The sequence below is a fragment of the Pipistrellus kuhlii genome, unplaced genomic scaffold (genome assembly GCF_014108245.1).
Source record: "Pipistrellus kuhlii isolate mPipKuh1 unplaced genomic scaffold, mPipKuh1.p scaffold_m20_p_6, whole genome shotgun sequence".
NCBI classification, from domain to species: Eukaryota; Metazoa; Chordata; class Mammalia; order Chiroptera; family Vespertilionidae; genus Pipistrellus; species Pipistrellus kuhlii.
The window spans coordinates 45,434,637-45,456,032 of record NW_023425562.1 but is presented as its reverse complement, the minus strand read 5'-3'; positions in this window follow the sequence as shown (position 1 = coordinate 45,456,032).

Genomic DNA, 21,396 nt, shown 5'->3' with positions numbered 1-21,396 from the left:
ACGATAATAATGATCTATACTAATAAAAGGGTAATATTCTAATTAGACTGGACAGCCAAACAACCTTCCAGATGTCATCCCAGATGAAGCAGGGACTGTGAGGGCCAAGTCCCTTGCACTAATTTTGTGCGTCAGGTCTCTAGCATTGATAATAATTTCTTTAAATTGTGCTCTTCAATCCCTAGGAGTATTGAAAAGTGCTTAAGAATTATCATTCTTATTTTTATGAAGGTAAATTGACACATACCATTAAATTAGTTTCAGGTGTACAACAATGGTTCGATATTTGTATATATCTATAATAATAAAGAGCTGATATACTAACGGTCAGGATGCCTTCACAGCAGGAGGCTGTGCATGCAAGCAGGTGCCAGCGTTAGGGACCTGCGTGAGGCTGTGACCAGCCCCTGGCCGGCACCCTGCAACCCTCCCTGACCACCATGACTCTGAGTCAGCGAGTGCTGCCTCTAGGCTGCAGCCCCAGGTCCGGTGCCCCCACCCCAGGCCCAAGAGCCCAGCACATGGCAGGGAGGCCTGGGGGGCCAGTAATGCAGCACGAGGGACCCCACATCTGCCCCAGCCAACACATCCTCCTCCCTCCCCTTAGCAGCCTGGCTCCTACCTACGTGCATGCTGTATGCAGGGCAGGCCTAACTGCACTAGGGAGTAAGCCATGGTGATCGGTTCGGCCACTTCCTGGGACTGGATGGCCCGGCCCAGGCGATTCACAAGGGCGATGAGGCCCCTAAGCCACGAGTAGCCCTCAGGCGGCAGGGGCGGCCAACCAAGCCCAAGTCTGGCTTTGGCAGGGCCAGCAGGAGCCTGAGGCCATCCCAGCCCCTGCGGGTCCTGGGCTGGATGGTGGCTCAGCATAGGAAGGCATCTCCATGGACAGCCCGCCCAGAGGTGGTTGTGAGGGGCCTGGGGCCTTGCCACCAGCTGCTGTGCTGCTGCTGCCTCTGTTGCTGGCCGGAGCCCAGAGGCCTGGAGCCAGAGTAAGCACACACAGACAGCTGAACCCACCAGCGCCCCCCCCCCCCCCCCCCCAAGCTCAGCCCCTGCCTTCCAGGCCTGTCCAGATCCGTCCCATGCTTCAGGGAGGGGAGGAGGCTCACAGCCACAGGCGCCCTAAGCCACACCACCTGTGCCCACCACCTGCCTGGCTGGCAGGGCCCAGAGCTGCAGCGAGCTGCTCCCGCACCCTGGTGGTGGAACAGGGAGGAGGGTGCTGGGTGCAGGGAGGAGACCTCAGCTGGGATCCTCTGGGTGCAGGGAAGGAGCCTGGCCTGGGCCTGGTGGGGAGCTTAGGAAGTCTGGCTGAGCAGGCTCAGGTTCATACCAACTCTTACTCTGCCATCTTCCTCCAGCTCTCCAACTCCCCCTTTGCCCCACCTGCCTGGGGGACCGGGCTCTGGGCGACCTCCCTAAGTGCACACTGTGGAGTCGGCCCAGGAGGGGGCGGGTGAAGAACTATGCACCCAAGGAGGAAACCGAGAGGAGAGGGGCCGGGAGCTGTGAATTCCCAGCGCTTTAGCCACTTGAAAACAGCCCCGCTTAGAATGTGAGGCGGCTGGCTGTACTTCAGCTGAGAAGTGAGGGGGCTGAACCCCAACGTCATTGGGCTCCTGCTGGTCCGAAGCCCGAGTGTCCACCACAAGAAGGAAAAAACGGAGGGAGGGGCCCAGAGGAAGGGAGGGCAACCTAAGGAAATGTGTCTAGACTTTCCCCAGCCCTCTCCCTCTTTCCGCTGCCTACAAAAGCCCCAGGCCGGCCACAGTCCTGTCTCCACCTTTTAGTCCCCTGTTCTCCAGCCACAGAGGAAAGAAATAAGGAGGAAGTCCATGATGCCTCCAGAAAATATCTATATACCTGACGGGCCAGTCGCTTCCCATGGGGAGTGGGCCTAAGCCGTCAGTAGGACTTCCTGTGAGGACTCCTGGACTGTGAGAGGGGGCAGGCTGCCCCTCCCCCCCAACACACATGAATTTTCATGCAGCGGGCCTCTAGAAGTAAAATAATCATCACAATATAAAATATAAGTAAGTCCTGGGAAAGCATGGTGACTGTAGTTAATAATACTGTATTGCATCTTTGAAAGTTGGAAATTTTAGTATAGTTGATACATTCTTACATTCCACAAAAGATCTTAAAAGTTCTCATCACTAGCAATCAGCTGATGATTAGAATAATTATTTTAGAGGCAATACAAGCATCATGTGAATAATTATACTGGGTGACGGAATTCTGTTTTGTAGTTAAAATCCTGAAATTTTTTTGCTCAGATGATGAAATGGTCACAGATTTTAAATCGGACAAATCTGGTGTGAATCCCAGGTCTGCAGCTTAGCAGATGAGCACCACATCTCAGCTTCTTCTGTGAAGCAAGAACAATAATTCCAGCCTCATAGGATTGCTGAGAGGATTAAAGAAAATAACGTGTATCACGTTTCTAATGCAATGCCTGCATCATGAAATTGATTTTCTACAAATGCTATTTCACCTCTCTGTGTAGTTATATAACATATAACTGAGGCATGTTTAATTCATCTTTTGAAATATACAAGTAAAATATGACTTGAGCTAGTATTGAGGATGGAAAAAAATATTAAGCTAGAGTTTTCCCTCTTCAAATATGACTTTTAATTTGATGGCTAAGTGTCCACCTATATCCTAAGATTGGGAACAATGATAGAGGTTAAAGACTTACTGTTACAGCTTCAAAGAAATAGTAGATTGGAATCTTGCAAATGATTCCAGTGCCACTAGCAAGACCATTACCGTCAACCCCAAAATGTACTTGTCTTTGACTTTAAAGATCTATTCAGATGCTGGTGTGGATATACAATACCTTCCTTGATTTGGCTTCTTCTCCAGCTGAAATGGCTCAACTTTACAAGAGGAAAACCATTATCTCAGGAAGAGTGTTCAGGTGAATAGCATGTGAGTGCCCTGGCCAGAATCAACCCTAGGAAAGTGTTTCCTGGGCAACATTCTGAGTAAGGGACACTGAAAGGAGACAGTTTCCTGTCACCTAAATAAGTTTAGTGCTCTAGGCATGTCCCCATACACACAACTTCAGACTCGGACACAAATTTCCAGGTCATTTGTATATCCCACTTATTCTAGACACTAAGTTCCAACTCACAGATTTTCACCCAAAATGTGTTTGAAAATTCTTCAGTACATACTGTGGAAATTTTAGTATAGTTGATACATTCTTACATTCCACGAACAATAAAATAAAAAAATAAAAACACAAAAACAAAAAAACAAACAAAAAAACCCCAAACCCTGAATTTCCTTGTAGTTGAAAATCAGAAGCCTAAAATATAATTTTGTTTTATAGCTCTAGTTATATAGGGTATCCCCCAAATGTATACAGGTACTTTGAATAACTATAAAGGCAGTGTTTATTAAAATACATTTCGTTTTCAAAATTGAGTTATTAGCTGTTAAAATGCATATACAGTTTTGGGGGACATCCTGTATACTTCTTTCCAAGGGTTGTTATTTCTATATTTTGGGGCATTACTTCAAAACCTAAGTGCTAACTTCCCTCTTGGGACTCTCTTTGAAGCCCTGGAGCATTAAAAGGATTTGTTCCAGGAATCTCAACAGATCCACAAGATATTTTACTAGTCAACAAAAAAATAATGTATTTTTTTTATGCTGGAGGAACTGTGCTTTTCAGATGATTAATAAGGGTCTGATCTTATTTTACCACTTAAGATATATTAGTAATTAATAGCCTATTTACAGATGCAGACCTTCATTGACATTTGGGAAGGTTTTTAAGCAGACAGTTCCAATTGACTTCAAAAAGCAAAAGGGCTCCAGAGTGAATTACTGAATTATAAAGCTCACCTCCTTCATTAAGATGAATTTCATGTGAACATTCTGGGCATCTTCTGCAGAGGCCTGACCTGCAGAAAACCTGCCCCTCTAATTCCGATGCCCTGCAAATCTACATAATGCAAAGCACTCTGCTTATTCTAAAAATAGTGAGTACAATTAGTTTTGCAAATCAATGTTTCCACTCCTCAGAATGACAAAATATCTTGTTAAATAGCATGCTTAATTTACATATCCAAGAGTCAATAAAAGCTTCATCTACCATTTATTTGATTTATCCTTTTAAGAGAAAAAAAAATGTATTTCATTGGCCGGCTGCCACTCTCCAAAATATAGGATGTAATTAGAAGCATACTGTTGTCATGTTTTCATTTGCAAAATACAATCTACTTTCAGAGCAAATGTGCCATTATTTTATCTAGAGCCCCTTTATTAATAATTACTATGATATATATGCATGTGGGCGAAACTCATACAAATACTATTGAGCTGAAAATGGATTCACATGTAATATCTTGTGATTTATTGAAGAAAAGATTAGAAATAAAAATAAATATTATTCTATATAATAAAGAGGTAATATGCAAATTGACACTCCCATGAAAAGATAGCTGCCCCCAGGTGGTCAAAGATGGCTGCCCTCATGTAGTCAAAGATGGCTGCCACAAGATGGCTAGCAGAGGAGGGTAGTTAGGGGCAACTAGGCTGGCAGGGAAGGGAGTTAGAAGTGACTGGGGTGGCGAGGGAGGGAAGTTGGGGGTGACCAGGCCTGCAGAGGAAGGCAGTTGAGGGCGATTAGGCCTGCAGGGGAAGGCAGTTGTGCACAACCAGGCCTGCAGGGGAGGACAGTTGGGGTGATCAAGCTTGCAGAGGAAAGTAGATGGGGGGAAGAAGGCCTGCAGGGGAGGGCCATTTGGGGAAGGTTTGTATAGGGCAGTTGGGGTGACCAAGACAGCAGGGGAGGGCAGTTAGGGGCAACCAGGTCAGTAGGAGAGGGCAGTTGGGGGGAACCAGGCCAGTAGGAGAGGGAGTTAGAGGCGATCTGGCTGGCACTGGAGGGCAGTTGTAAATAATCAGACTGGCAGGGGAATGGTTAGGGAATGATTAGGCTGGCAGGCAGGCAAGCGGTTGGGAACCAGCAGTTTTGGATTGTGAGAGGGTTGTCAGACTGCCTGTTTGCTGGATTGGGTCTAAATCAGAAATCAGGACATCCCCCATGGGGTACCAGATATGAGAGGGTACAGACTGGGCCGAGGGACAATCCACCCCCCATCCCCCAGTACACAAATTTCAGGCAACAGGCCTCTAGAATATGTAATAAATATTTTACTTTTTTGTATAAAAAAGGAAAAAAAAAAACTAATGTATGTTTTAAAACAAATGTCAAGTGATATGAAACAATAAGAATTTAAAAAATATTTACTGCCCTAACCAGTTGCCTCAGTGGATAGAGCATCGGCCTTTGGACTGAAAGGTTCCAGGTTTGATTCTGGTCAAGGGCATGTACCTTGGTTGTGGGCACATCCCCAGTAGGGGGCATGCAGGAGGCAGCTAATCGATGTTACTCTCTCATTGATGTTTCTAACTCTCTATCCCTACTCCTTCCTTTCTGTAAAAAATTAATAAAATATTTAAAAAATATTTACTGATTCTGGAATTATACCATTACTAAAACATTTCAAGGACCAACAGCAAAAATCTTCCAAACTTAAGAAAAATTTGAAGAAAAGGATAAACTTATATGTCTATTATTTTTCCATTTCTACAGTCATCTTTTGATGTGGGTTTAAAACAAAATTCCTATGGCATTTTTTATTTCCCTAATAACTAAGTCATATTAATCTGTTTAGTTTTCAATTATCATAACTAAAAGTTTACCCAAACCAAAAATGTTTCATGCCTTAAAAATGAAAGCAATTTTCTAGTAGTAAATATATTTGTCAAGGTCCTGGAATATTTGAAATCATTGATACCAGTTCACTTTTTCATATTGATGACCCACCTGGAAAGAAATCCTATATAATAAAGAGGGAATATGCAAATTAACCATCACTCTGCCACAAAGATGGTGGTGCCCACAGCAGAGGCAAGGGGTTTCTGTAACACAAGATGACTGCACCCATAGTAGAGGCTGAGTTCCCTTAATGAGCAATCAGCAGGGAACTGAGACTGTGCTCCCTCTGCTTGTGAGGTTTGACAGGGGATCTTAGACCATGCCCCCTGCTCTGTGCCATGCTTTGGGATCTCAGGCCATGACCCCGCCTAGTGGGGCTTCACAGTGGACCTCAGGCCGTGTCCCCCACCTGGCAGGGCTTGATGGGGGATTTCTTGGTGTGTTCCCCACTCCAGTGCTGGGTCAGGGGCCTCAGGCTGCTCCTCCTGCCCTGAAGCCAAGCAGGGAACCTCAGGTTGTGTACCCCTCGCCTGCCAGGGACTGACAGGGACCTCAGGCTGTGCCCCCCACTGGCAGGACTTAACAGTGGACCTGAGGTCTGGACCCCTCCCGGTGGGGCTTGATGGGGGACCTGAGGCCACACATCCCTCCCAGTGCCAGACCAGGAGACCTGAGGCTGTGCCATCTGCCCAGAGGGGCTTGACCTGGGATCTCAGGCCACATTCCCCTCTAGGCAGGGCTTGATGGGGGACCGCAAGGTGCCCCCCCTTGTCCCCCCCAGCCATTTGCCACAACATGAATGGACCTTGAGGGTATTATGCTATATGCAATAAGGAAAAAAGACGAATATTGTATGATTTAAATACTGTATGATTTAACTTATATGTGAAATAGAAAAACAAAACAAAACAATAAAACAAACAAACAAATGCACCAAAAAATAAACCCATAGAGACAGGAAACAGATCAATGGTTAGCAGAGAGTGAGGGAATTGGAGGCAGGGAAAAATGGACAAAATGGGTTAATTTTATGGTGATAGAAGAAAATTAGACTTTTGGTGATGAACACAATTTAATATATACAGATGTTGAATTATAATGTACATTTGAAACTTATATAATGTTCTAAACCACTGTTAGCTTAATTTTTTTAATATTTTATGATTTTTTACAGAGAGGAAGGGAGAGAGATAGAGAGCTAGAAACTTCAAGGAGAGAGAAACATCGACCAGCTGCCTCTTGCACAACCCCTACTGGGGATGTGCCCGCAACCAAGGTACATGGCCTTGACCGGAATCGAACCCGGGACCTTTCAGTCCGCAGACTGATGCTCTACCACTGAGCCAAACCGGTTTCAGCACTGTTAGCTTAATTTTTTAAAAGTTCAATTATTTTATGTTAGGGTAAATTACTATTTAGCCTACTTTTGTAATATTACATACAATACAAATATTATTTCTATTTTATAGGCTCAGAGAAATTCAATAACTTTTCATAGATCACATAGGTAGAAACTGAGAATAAACAGGCTCAAAGAAATGAGGACCAATTACTCACTTCAAATTCCACATGTATGGAGTTTTTATTGTGAATGATTCTATAATTAGTTTGATAAGAAATCTTAGAAATGCATTACAAATCCCTTATGTACATTATTCTAGTTATTTTTTATAACTACTCTTATATTTTAATCATGTTAATTCATTTTTATCAACAATTAGATTGTGTGTACTGAGGGCAAGCTGTGCGCATACACAGAATCTTAGCTCTACTCCAGTCCACAAGGAGCCCACAGGTCAGAGAGAAAGTCAGACATGTAATAATTATGTACACAGTTCAGGAAGGAGCAAAACTCTTGTGTTTATAATCTCATTTGATTCTGATAAAAATAGTATAAAGTATTATATTATCACATTAATTTTAAAAGGAAAAAAAAATGACTTACCAAGCATTTTGCAAATGATAAAAGTGAACTATGTGACCATAGATTGTAGATACTCACAAAGCCAAATAAAAGCCACCAGAATTAGGCCCCCAAATCAGAATAAAATATAAAAATTTTAGTTAAAATTTCTTATGTTCAAAATTCTCCCTAGGTAATGCTCCCTAAGGCAGCTTCTCCCGATTCACTACTAGAAGAACAATTAAAAATGGAAGAGAGATGAACATTAATCTAAGAGTGGTAATTAGCTATTGCCAACATCTGGGGCTGGAGGAGAGAAATTCATTAATTATAAGATGTGTGGATCCCAATTAATAATCATAATCAGAAGTTATCATTTATTCATTATTAAATGTTTACGGTGAGCCAGACATTCTGTTCTTTCTTGATAGAAAGGTAATATTATAATTTAGCCTTTTATCCCTGCTGTTCTAGGTGTGTGTGTGTGTGTTTGTGTGTGTGGGTGTATGTGTGTAAAAATTATGTCTTTGCTTAACAGAAAACTGGGAAGCTAGTTCTTCTTTCTGAGATGGTCAATATGAATAGACTTGTTTTCAACTTCCTAGAGACTGTCAACACCCAATAAAAGAAGGGCAAAGAGTATTAATGTGTCCAGTGCATTGTGGGGGGAGATAAGGGATGGGCACTAATCCCAATGTGGAAGCTGTCATACCAGAAATAAAATGTGTGTGGCTCAGTTGGTTAAGTGCACCAAGAGCTGGCCAATTTGATTCCCAGTCAGGGCACATGCCCAGGTTTTGGGTGTATGGAGGAGGCAGTCAATTGATGTTTCTCTCTCATTGATGTTTTTATCTCTCTCCCTTTCTTCCTTTCCCTCTCTGTAAAACCAATAAAAACATATTTTTAAAAAAAGAAATAAATATCACAAGATCTCACTCATTTGTGGAATATAATGAACAACATAAACTGATGAACAAAGATAGAACCAGAGTCATAGAAGCATCGAACAGACCGTCCAACCAAAAGGGAAGGCAGGGAGTGAGTGGATAAGAGATCAATCAGATAACTTGTATGCATGCATATGAGCACAACCAATGGACAAAGAGAAGGGGGAGAGGGGAGGTGAAGGCATGTGCTAGGGGGTGGGGGAGGGCAGGAGAGGTCAAAGGGGGAAAAGGAGACATATGTAATACTTTGAAAAATAAAGAATTTTAAGAAAGAAAAAGTGAGTGGGAGTACAAAAAAGAGCTGGGAAGTCTTTGCTTTGTTTATATACTACTCTTTCATATCATCTCTAGAACAAGCAGTTAAATAAAAGATACTATGTCTCTCCAGCAGTTTATCAAATTATATGCTTACTTATCTAATTCCACCTTGTACTATATTATAAACCAGGTCCACATAGTCTACACTTGACTAAAAAAAAAAATTAAACAAGACTCACTTCCCTCTTTCTGTTATAAAATTTGCTCAATTCTAGCAACACCCAAGTGGATCTGAGCAGGGACAAGGGAAATTTATACATCTTAAATGTGCAACATGTCTATGGATTGCTTCTTACTCTAGAAAAAGTAAATATATAAAAATACCCCTGAGTTCTGCTGCTGCTTAGGATGCAGAAAGCTTCAAGACAATACGATTTCCAAAGTAACAATGAAAGAAAAGGGCTCATAATCTACAAAAATCATAACTTTTTATTGAGCTCATCACAGTTAGTTATGAATCAAATAAACCAAACCCCAGAGAGAAACACAATCCCCTTCAGTGAGATATGGGACATAAGAACTCTTTATCTTAGAGAACAGAAGAAAGATGTGAATGCCATACCAACAAGTAAGAAAATGTCATCTAAAATTATAACACACTGTGAAAGAACAAATGCAGCTTCTGTAGGATCCCCTGCTCTCCCACCACTCTCAACAAGTGACTGCTTTGCATTGGGGAAGAGGCCCCATATGCCCTAGTATTAAGAATGTCTTTCTTAATACTCCTTCCAAATCCCAGCTTTGGACATTCTACTCCCAAGTATTTGGTGAAGATTTATGGGAAAATGCTGTCCTTTGAGTGTAGATTTGCTCTGTGTTGAGGGTCAGCCTTGCACTTAGCAGACATAATCTAATTGTTGATAAAATGAATTAACATGATTAAAATATAAATATAGTTATAAATATAACTAGATATCATGCTATATCACCTTCTAGTCCACATGCTGATGTCACACATTTTTTCACCTTACTATTATTTATGGCACTTTTTTTTTTATACACTCAGCCAAGGGTCTTACATTTGCTATTAAGGATTTGAATTAGATCCTTTAGATTTCTTTGAGGGCTCAGAAAACTGTTGGTTTCATTCATGTGGTTGCTGTTTCACTTTGAATAGCTTCTCCTTACTAGATCTGTATAATCTATAAGCATTATACAGAAAGTAACATACTAGAAAGTAACATTCAATTATTATTAAATGGTGACCCTTAAATTATTCTTCATCATATACAGTTTTGGCACATCACTCTTATTCTGTTATCCTGTTTTAAAAAATTGTTTTTCTTGACTCTAACAGGAAGCCCTTGCTCCCAGCCACAAACTGGATTTATAGCTAAAATACAGCACAGTCAGCTTGGAAAATATGAAAAGCTTATTGAACACATTTTAACTAAGAAGCAATGAAGGACAACAGAGTGACTGCACCTATACTACAGCTCTCACGACATGGTAGCAACTGAGACTTACACTTAGCCAGGCTAGAAGAGTCCTCCCCAAAAAGCGACAACAACAAGCTAGCCTCAATCACAATGAAAGTGTCCAAATAACCCAAAAAGGGACATGCCTAGAGCATATAGCTCAGAAGCACAAGGAAAACACACCTCTAGGTCCCATAGGATATTCACTACAAAAACCCACCCCACAAGACTGGGGGTCAGAGCAAATAGATCTACCCTGTTTCCCCGAAAATAAGACAGTGTCTTATATTAATTTTTTCTCCCAAAGTTGCGCTAGGTCTTATTTCCAGGAGATGTCTTATCTTTCCATGCTCTAAGTCTTATTTTTGGAGGATGTCTTATTTTCAGGGAAACACGGTAATACTATATAATAAAGAGCTAATATGCTAATGGTTGTCATGCCATCACACCATAATGACCCATCAGCAGGAGGCTCCGAGTGCAGCAGGCATGTGCAGATGGGTGGGACTGCATACTTGGAGAGGCGCATGTAGGTGGGCAGTGACTTGATGCTGCATCTTTTTGGACAAAGCCACAGCAGCTGCTTGAGGCTCAGGAAAGCTGCAGATAGTGGCTGCTGCTGCCCAGGGCCGGCCTGAGGTACAAGGCTCAGACAGCAGCAGAGGCGTGATGGGAGTGTTGCCTTCCCCTGATAGCTAGGTTGCCTTCCTCAGAGGGAAGCCAGAGGCAGAAGCAGTGAAGGGGGGTGGAGGGCGGGAATGGGGATGGTGCTTCCCCCTGATTGACTGTGGGGAGCAGGCTTAAGCCATCAGTAGGACATCCCCTGAGGGCTCCCAGACTGTGAGAGGGGGCAGGCTGGGCTGAGGGTCCACCCCCCAGTGCACAAATTTTCATGCTCTTGGCCTCTATTATATAGATACAAGTACAAAGAGACAACTAAAATGGGGAGACAAAGAAACAACCCCCAAATTAAAGAAAAGACGGAATTAAAAAAAAGAGAGAGAGATCCAGAAGAGATGGAAGCAAGCAAGTTATCAGATATAGGTTTCAGAGTAATGGTTATAATGTGCTCAAGGAACTGAGTGAGAATTACAAGAAACTGAATGTAAGCCTCCAGGAACTTAATGGGAATTACAAGAGGCAGAGGAAGATATAAATAAGTGGAAGAATATACTGTTTTCATGAATTGGTAGAATTAACATCATTAAAATGTTCACCCTACCCAAATAAATCTATAGATCCAATGCAATCCCTATTAAAATACCAACAGCATATTTCACAGATCTAGAACAAATATTCCAAAAATTCATATAGAACAACAACAATAAAAATAACCAGAATAGCTGCAATAATGTTGAGAAAGAAGAATAAAGTTGGAAGGAACACAATACTGGGTATCAAATTATACTACAAAGCTACTGTACTCAAAATGGCCTGGTACTGGCACAAAAATAGATCAATGGATCAGAACAGAAAACCTAGGAATTGACCCAAGTAATTATGCTCAATTAATACTTTACACCTGTCAGAATGGCTACCATCACTAAATCAACAAACAACAAGTGCTGGTAAGGATGTGGAAAAAAAGGAACCCTAGTACAGTGCAGGTAGGAATGCAGACCGGTTACAACCATTATGAAAAACAGTGTGGAATTTCCTCAAAACATTAAAAGCGGATTATGGAGTATGACATGTTGAAGCTGCATAATCAAACTTAGAAGCAACCAGTTACTAAAATAAATATCTCAGTATATAAGACAGAGGTATCTTATCTCTCAGGTGGTCTCAGACTGCTGGTTCCTTAGTCTCCTGGACCACTCTCCTGTCCTCAGTCATGGTTTATGATCTGGTTGCCAGAAACCTGAACCTCAAACTCCAGAGTGCCTCAGAGTACAGGGTGAGGTGCCCCTTGACCCCCAAGACATGTACCTGAACTTCAACCCTCGATTCTGTATACATGGAGACAACAACACCACTGTGTAACATCAAGTACAGTGGGGCATGGAGGACTGAGCAGCGGGAGTCTCCCTTCACCTCCTTCCAACTTGCAGGTGCATCTCCTCCCACCAGGCAGACCTGATCGTCAAATTGACAGATAGTTCTCCAAATGCCTTAACCTGAAGGCCTTTAGATACCTGAAGGAAGCGGGTGACTTTGAGATCAAGTATGTGGACTGCGAGTGAAGCCGGCCAACCAACGGCCTCCAATAAAGGAGGCTTCTGTTCCTTCTGAAGGAAAAAAAAAGAAAGAAAGAAAGAAAGAAAAGACAAAGCGTTACCTTCTTAACATAAAATACTCTATATAATGGTAAGAAAATATGACACCACTTATGGGAAATGAGTAATGGACATAAACAAATAATTAATTACAATGAAAGCAAATGATAAAAATATCAAAATTATGCCCTGACCAGTTACTCAATGGTTAGAGCATAAGCAGTGGGCCAAAGTGTCTGGGGTTCAATTCCCAGTCAAGGGCACATACCTTGGTTGCTGGCTTCATCCATAGTCTCTGGGGTCAGGGTGCTTTGGAGGCAACCAATTTATGTGTCTCATTCACATTGATATTTCTCCACTCTCTCTAAAAATCAATGGGAAAAATTATCCAGTTGTAAGTTCACTAGTAAATAAAGAGAATAAAATCAAGATGATATGTTATGCCTCTGAAGTTGGCACTAAAATTTTATTTCAGCCAGTGTCATACTGTTTGCAGAGAAAGATATGTACTGTTGAGCTGTAAATTGACTGGAAGCCCAAGAGCAAGATCTCAACAAGTTTGTTTTTTTCCTGAGTTCTGTCACCTGCTTTGCTGACAGCTGTCCTCCCATGGCCTGGCTTTTTGTCTGTGCTTGCACACTCCTGGTGTCTCTTCCTCTTCTTAAAACAACTCTAGTCCTATTGGATAAGCCCAGTGGTCAGCAAACTCAGTCAACAGAGCCAAAGATCAACAGTACAACAATTGAAATTTCTTTTGAGAGCCAAATTTTTTAAACTTAAACTTCTTCTTATGCCACTTTTTCAAAATAGACTTGCCCAGGCCGTGGTATTTTGTAGAAGAGCCACACTCAAGGGGCCACAGAGCCGCATGTGGCTCGCGAGCTGCAGTTTGCTGACCACGGGATTAGGGTCCCTTTCTATAACCCCATTTAAAATTTATTACCTCAAAGGCCTGATTTCCAAATACAATTGTCACACTGGGGGTTAAGCTTCAACATATAAATTTTGGAACACAGGTTAGTCCAAAACAAGTACTATTTTTAAAAATTTTATTGTCCATTTGGGTCTTTGTATAAGAAGAACTACTTAAAGTATTTTGCCATTTTCCTACTTGTTTTTCTGCTTTTTTTTACTTACTAATTTGATAGTTCTTTGTATATTCTGCACATTTGGCCTTTGTTTAATGTATGTATTGCAAATACCTTTTTTTTATTGTTGTTTGTTTGTGGTTTACCTTTCAATCCTGAATGCTGTCTTTTGATAAGCAGACATTTTTAATTTTAATGTAGTCAAATTTATCAATTCTTTCCTTTCTGTTTGTTTTTTGTTCAAGAAATATTTGCCTAGCAAGAGAATAAATTTTTCCTGTTTATTCTAGTAGCTTTATTGTTTTATCTTCCTCATTTACATCTGCAATCCACTTTAGAATTGATTTATGTGTAGGATGTGAGGGAGGTATCAAAAATAATATTTTCTGTGTGCATATCCATTTGATTCAGCATTTATTAAAAAGACTAGCATTTCTTATTTTTTGCAATGTAATATTTGACAAGTACCAGATAACCATATATATTTAGGTCTATTTCTGGACTCTAATTTTTTTTAGCTTCCAGGTATCTTATTTATGTTTTAATAAATAAATATTTTAAAATGCATACATTAAACCACATGCTGAATGAAATTTTAACCAACATTTTAGAAATTTTCATTGTTTTAAATTTTGCTTCAATTTTTATAATAATTACATTATTAATTAAGTAATTAACAATGGGAAAAATCAATACTGAAAACATTATAGAATGTAAATTATTTGTTTCTTAGAATAAAAACACATATTATTTTAATATGAATACTCTGCTATAGAATACCATTATTTATTTCTGAAATTTAAATTAAAAATGGAATTGACTATTTACTCAGTTTGCTTGTTAAAATATGCCCTCTCTACAAACAACTATATATGCATATACCACATGGTATACAATACACATTTATAATGATGGTTGTTACATGTTGGGAGGTCCCCCAAACCACCCTCAAATTCAACAATTCACTAGAAAGACTTGCAGAACTCAGCAAAGCTGTTATAGTCATGGTTATAGTTTGTTATAGCAAACAGAACACAGTAAGATCAGTAATGGCAAGAGGTACATAGAGTAGGACCCATCCGAGGCCAAGCATGGAGATGCCCATCATCCTCTCTCACTGGAGTCATATCGGCAGCACTTGTTTCTCCCAGCAATAATGTGCATCAATATGCCACACCAGTTGGAGTATTACCAACCAGAGAAGCTCATCTGATTCTTACTGTTCAGAAATTTTATTTGAGGTTGGTCACACAGACATTGCTTACTGCCCAGCGAACTGACTGATCTTGTTTCCAGCCCTTTCAGAAGTCAAGCTGGAGCCACAAGGCCCACCATCAACCACACATTAGCATAGAGAATTTGGTATGGCCCAGAGTCCCCAGGCAAACGAAGGTATTTTCCTCAGGCAGGACATTTTGAGGGTGTAGAGATATTTCCCCAGAGTAGGAGGCAAAGGCCAAACTCTTTCTTTGAGAACAGTCTGTACAGGCATTTGTTCAGTTAGGTTATGCCAGTTGTGCATGTTGAAGATATACATGTTTATTTCTCCATCTTTTGTGCAAGTTGAGTCAGTGATCTATAATAACCCCACAGAAATATGGCAAATTGAAAAAATAGCTTCCTGATTTGGAGGATAAATAACCATTTAATTCCCTCATATTTTTATTCTTTTTCTGCAATAGTTTCAAGCTTTCAATTAATATGATTCAATTTTTAACAAAGTATAATTTTAATTTTAAAATATAATTTTATTAGTTGAAGTCTTGAGACCACTGCAGAAAATTTCATTGGTAATCAACATTTAAGGGAGCTTCTGCAGTATTAATAATCACAAATGATGTTTGTAATTGTTTAGATGTAGGTTTCTTATTTGAAGAATCAAGCAAAGATATTCATTATCTTTATTGCTTTTCCCATTTGCATTAGAACTATTATTTATGGCAATTAGAAGATAATGCATATTAAATATATACAAATCAGAAAAGATAATAAAATATTTTATGTTGATGTCATTACAACTTATATTTCCTAATTCACTAATACATAAAATTATTAGTAGTGTTAAAGACAAAATTTTATTAAGATCTATTTGGCACCGAGACCAGTTTGGCTCAGTGGATAGAGTGTCAGCCTGTGGACTGAAGGGTCCCAAGTAGGTTCGATTCTGGGGAAGGGCACGTACATTGGTTGCGGGCACATCCCCAGTAGGGGGTGTGCAAGAGGCAGCTGATCGATGATACTCTCTCATCGATGTTTCTCTCTATCCCTCTCTCTTCCTCTCAGTAAAGAATATTTAAAAAAAAATCTATTTGGCTTTATTAATAGGAGTAAAATCTCATCTGGCAAGAAAAAGAGCACTCTGAAAGACTGTACAGAATGAAGGTTTTTGTAGGAAGATGGGTTAGAATGGGGGGTTTATTAGCAAAGGCAAAGAAAGGATTATTTTTAGACCAGTGAAACTTATTTATTTATTTATTTTTTGTGGGGGTATAGACAAGGATTTTATCATTCAGATTACCTCTTTTTCCTTTGAGGGGTTGGTAGTGCCTACATTATAGAATACCTCATTGGTGTTGACCAGAACATTCCAGACTTAATAAGATTACATTTCTGAGGAAGATCCAAACTGCAACTAGGTCAGGTAAGGCTATTTTGGGCCTGTGTTTTTCTGTTTAACAGTAGTTATTTTGGAATTTGATCTAATTTACCAATCACAGAGCATATTTTCTCAACTCTGAGCCTTTTCCTATGATTTGTATTTTATTTTGTACACTTAACTCTGTGCAAAAATTTTTGAAATGAGAAATAGACAGTTGGCCGGATAAAATATTGTATCAAAGATAAAGCGATGTTCTTAGGATATTTCAGAGAGACTATGCAGGTGTTTTCGGGGTCCAGGGACCCAAAGTTCCAGGACCCACTGTGGGTTCTTGGCTTCAAATAGGAAATAATTCAATTTCAACCCAGCACAGAGTTTAAAATGAAAGATAGTTTATGAGTGAAGTGGTGACAGAGAGAGTGGCTACTCCACAGACAGAGCAACCTCTCTCTAGTAGGATTTACTTGCTTTATTGAGGCTCATTTAATTGAGGGATAAAATATTCAATAAGGGGAAGGAATATTCAGGATTTTTTCAGGAAAGGGGTGGAGACTGGAAAGGGATGAAGACTTCTCAGAAGAGTCCAGTGGAGTTTCCATTTCTGGGTGTGTCATTTACAATGTGAATTCTAATATATAAAAACCCAGGGTCTGTAATGATTGAAGGCTTGACCAAACTCAGGAAGTTATTCCTGCAATCAGTGCTGGGTTGCTGTGGTGACCCAGCACTGACTGCCACTGCTGTGGGTGTGGCAACCCAGCCCTGATTATTGAGGGGGCTTGTGGATCAGGCCTGGATAGAGACCCAGAGAGAAAGGCAGATTCTGATACACAGCCTCCGGGGCAGCTATTGATCAGCCCTTGCCTCTCTCTTTCTCTCCAGGCTTTGCCAGCAGCCACACCTCTGTTTCTCTCAGGCCTCCATGGGGGATTATGATCAGCCCTACCTTTCTGATCAGGCCTGGAGATAGGCCTGGAGATGCTGACTGGCATGGAAACTGACCAATCAGAACCAGATCTGGATGAACTGCAAGGAGCCAATGGCTGCCTGGGAGGCAAAGCTTCTGACACTGACTGGCATAGAAACCAACCAATCATAACCTAATCGGAGTGAACTGCAAAGCCAGAACTTAAAGTGGGGGCTGAGGAGGGGTCTTAAGGGCAACAGGTGTTTGGTGTAAGGTGTAAGAAAGTGGTTCAAATTTTTAATGACCAGTTTGGAAGTATAGTGCAGATGGCTGGCTATCAGCCCAGATATAGGGATTATGTATTTTTGTCTGCTAAGAGCATCTCCTCCTGCTGAAAAAAGCTCCCCACATTCCTATCCTATATAATTTATACTAATAAAAGGGTAATATGCTAATTAGACTGGGTCAATTGGCCATCTTCTGGACATCCAACTTCCTTCTGGACAAAGCCATGGTGGTGGGGGCCAAGGCAGAGGCAGTTAGGGGTGATCTGGCCGGCAGTGCAGGGCAGTTGGGGGCAAGATCAAGCCAGCAGGGGAGGGAAGTTGGGGGTGAGATCAGGCCAGCAGGGAGGTATTGGGCCTAAACCAACAGTCAGACATCCCCCAAGTGGTCCTGGATTGGAGAGGGTGCAGGCTGCAAGCTGGGCTGAGGGAACTCCTCTCCCACACTGGATGATAACCCTAATATGCAGGGCAACCAATTATGAACAGCTGTGAAGATTAGGGAATCAAAAGGAAAATCAATAAAAGGCAAGGAGTATATTTAGAAACATCACAATTTTGGAAGGAAAAATCCTTCCAATGAATCCAGAACTGCAAATACAGGAGAAGGCTTATATTTCTAATGCTTTTATGACTAGAGGCAGAAACCAATTTGCATGTTAATTCTATGTAGGTTCTGAATTGATCCAATCTACTTTTATGATTTACTTTGTAAATATCCTACACCTAGCCCATCATTATGAGAACAGTCTTCACCTTATAACATGGCAGCAGTATGGGCTGAGAATTAGCAGGTATTTAAATGTATTACCATCAAAACATGAATTTCCATCGGCCAAATTATCCATAATGGGAAACAAATTCCATTACCTATTACAAAACTTAAAAAGAAACATCTGATAGTGACTCCAATATTAATTTCTCAATAAGTGATGAAAAATACAGAAAATCAGTATTACAACTTCACATAGCATTGCAGAGGAACCTAACCTAATTGACATTTATGGAATATTTTCCCCATTGACAGCACATTCTTCTCAAGTGTACATGAAAGACTAACAGAATTGACCATATTCTGGGTGTAAAACAAATCTCAATCAACTTAAATGGATTCAACTAATACAAAGTGTGCTCTTGATTCAAATTGAATTAAATTAGAAATCAATTACATAAAGATATATAGAAAATAACCAAATATTTAGAAGCTAACCAGCACATATCAAGTAAGTCATATTTCAAAGGAGAAAAAAAGGGAAAATTGGAGTCTGGGGAATGAAAATGAAAATGTTACATATCAAAATTTGTAAGATGTCACTATTTAGAGAGAAATTAAAAGCACAAAATGTTTATATTTTATATTTAAAATAATAAAGGTCTCAAATGAATAATCTTTACTTCTACCTTAAAATAACAGAGGAAAGGTAAAGCAAAGAAATATAGAATAAGCAAAATTAAGGGAATTATATATATATTACAATACAAATCAATGAAATAAAAACATAAAAGCAATTGAGAAAATCAATGAAATACAAGTTGGTTCATTGAAAATATCAATATAATTAATAAACCTTTAGTTGAGCTAAGCAGAGGGAAACACAAATCAGCAATATTGGTTCTGAGAGGTGACATCTAGACAAAAATCTACAGATATTAAAAGTATATTAAGGGCATAGTATGAACAGTTTAATGCCTAATGAGGCAAAATGGACAATTTTCTTGAAATGTAGAAAGTACTAAAGTTTATTTCAAAAGACATACAGAAAGCACATCCAGGATGGAGAAGTAACAACCTCTAAAATTCTGTTTCTTAATGAAAACATTGATAATTTCAAAATAAACTTTTTCAGAATTTGGAAAATTAACCAAAGTCTCTCAATAATCTGACAAGTGGATATTAAAGAAAATTGTTGAATTAAATGAATAATTATACATTTGATTAACATAAAATAAGAACCTCTGTTAGGTAATATTCTGCCTGCATGCTTAGCAGTATGATTACTATACAGCATTTCAACATAATTTAATCCAGCATATAACTTATAAGCAAATATTATAGGCAAGATCCTGAACTAAACACTGGGAGTAAGAATGATGAATAAACAATAACCACGAGCATCTATGTGATCAAAGCAAGCTGACTACATAATAAAAATAAGGGCGGAAGTGCTTGCTGAGGTAATAAATTGAAACTCTAGTACAAGATAGATTCAAAGTCCTGTAAGCTTCCTGAAAAGATGACATTTGAAGTGGACGCTCAGAGATGTAAAACATTTCAATGGCTCAAATCTGAAAGCTCAGAAGGAGGAAGGAAGAAGTATTTTAACCTGAGAGATCATTATCAGCAACCCACCTCCATGCTTTTGAAGTAAAATTTTTTTAATATTTTATTGAATGCATGAGATGAGATTTTATCTCCATGAATTAAAAATAATATTGAATAATAATAACCATATGCCAAGTAGTGCTGATCATTAAAAAATATTCTGAGGAATAAATCACAATCCTTATTTTGCAAGACAATTTACCAACTACATAAAAAAGTAAGCAGATGATATAGTATTGCATGGCAAATGCCCTTATATGAGTATGAACAAGTAAAAAAATATCCAGCCTGTGTGGAGATAGGGGAGAACATGAGGGATATTTCAGGGACTGTTTCTGCTAAGAGCGAATATCTAAAGTGAGTCCCAAGGCATGAGTGAGAATTAGCCAGGGGCCTGCTTGAAGGTTATGACTACAGTATGGAGGGTAAAGGCTGTGGGGGCTGCAGGTAGTTAAGAATGTACAGCCAAATCCAAAAGAATTTGCTGCTGTAGTTAGACTTAAAGCAGCTGTTTCTGCCCCTAATGTTTGGCCTGAAGTCAGCAGAGCGGGTAGTCAGGAAGAAAAACTGGTAGCAGAGGGAAAAACTGGTACCTACAAAGGAAAACTGGAATCTGCTTGCAACCTACATCTTCCTCTCCCTGCTTTCAATTCTGATGCCACAGGTGACAGATAAACGAGCACCATTCACCATAAAGTAACACGTGCACCTAACCCAGGACATGCAGAATCTAAAAGAAATCAGCAGAGAGCTGGAGGAACTTCAGTCTGGCTGGAGCCACACCCCGGAAGATGATTCAATGAGGATATGAGTGATGGGAAGGAGCCCTTGCCCCAGGCAGACCTTGGGGGAGTGAGGAGATTGAGGGCCTTTTACTTCTGCCTTCTGATTATTACACAAATCCCCTTGTGATCCACCTTGTAACCCAAAATCATCAAAGAAAGGGAGGACTATGGGAAAGGGTTTCAACTTAGCTAATGTGATCAAGTACAAATCCACCATAATGCCTGTCTCCTGTGGATTCCTGATGTCTCTTTATAAGCAGTTACTTTGGTAACTGTTTTATCCTCTTTGTTTTATCCTCTCTGCTGTAATGAAATTTTTCAAAATTTGAAAGTCTGAAGAAAATGTCAGAAGAATCAGCATTTCAAGAACACAGGTTTATGTGTACTAAGTTGTGTGTTTTCTATAACAATTTACATACCCGAGAGTAGTGCATATGTAATAGAACTTCATTTAAACCAAGATACAGAAAAGGAAGTGCTCCACATAAGGAACCAATCCAGACACAACCAGGTGGATCCATTAAACACATAAAATTAGTCTTTGTGTAATGAGGGTGTTATATTTCAATAGTCAATTCTGTTCTATAGTCATTGATGCCCCCAAGAGATTATATAGTCATTTTCCCTTACCAATCAATAATGACAAAGTACTTCTCAAAGTCAAAGTGGATGAAATTATTTCTACATGGCTGTTTAGAAACTCATTGAAAAGAACAACAAATAAATAATACTTCAGCTGGCCAAGAAGTAGTTTTAACACATTAAGAAATGGCATATTTGCCCTGCAGGCGTGACTTAGTAGTTAGAATGTCAGCCCTCACACCTAAGGGTCATGAGTTCGATTCCCTGTCAGGGACAAGTA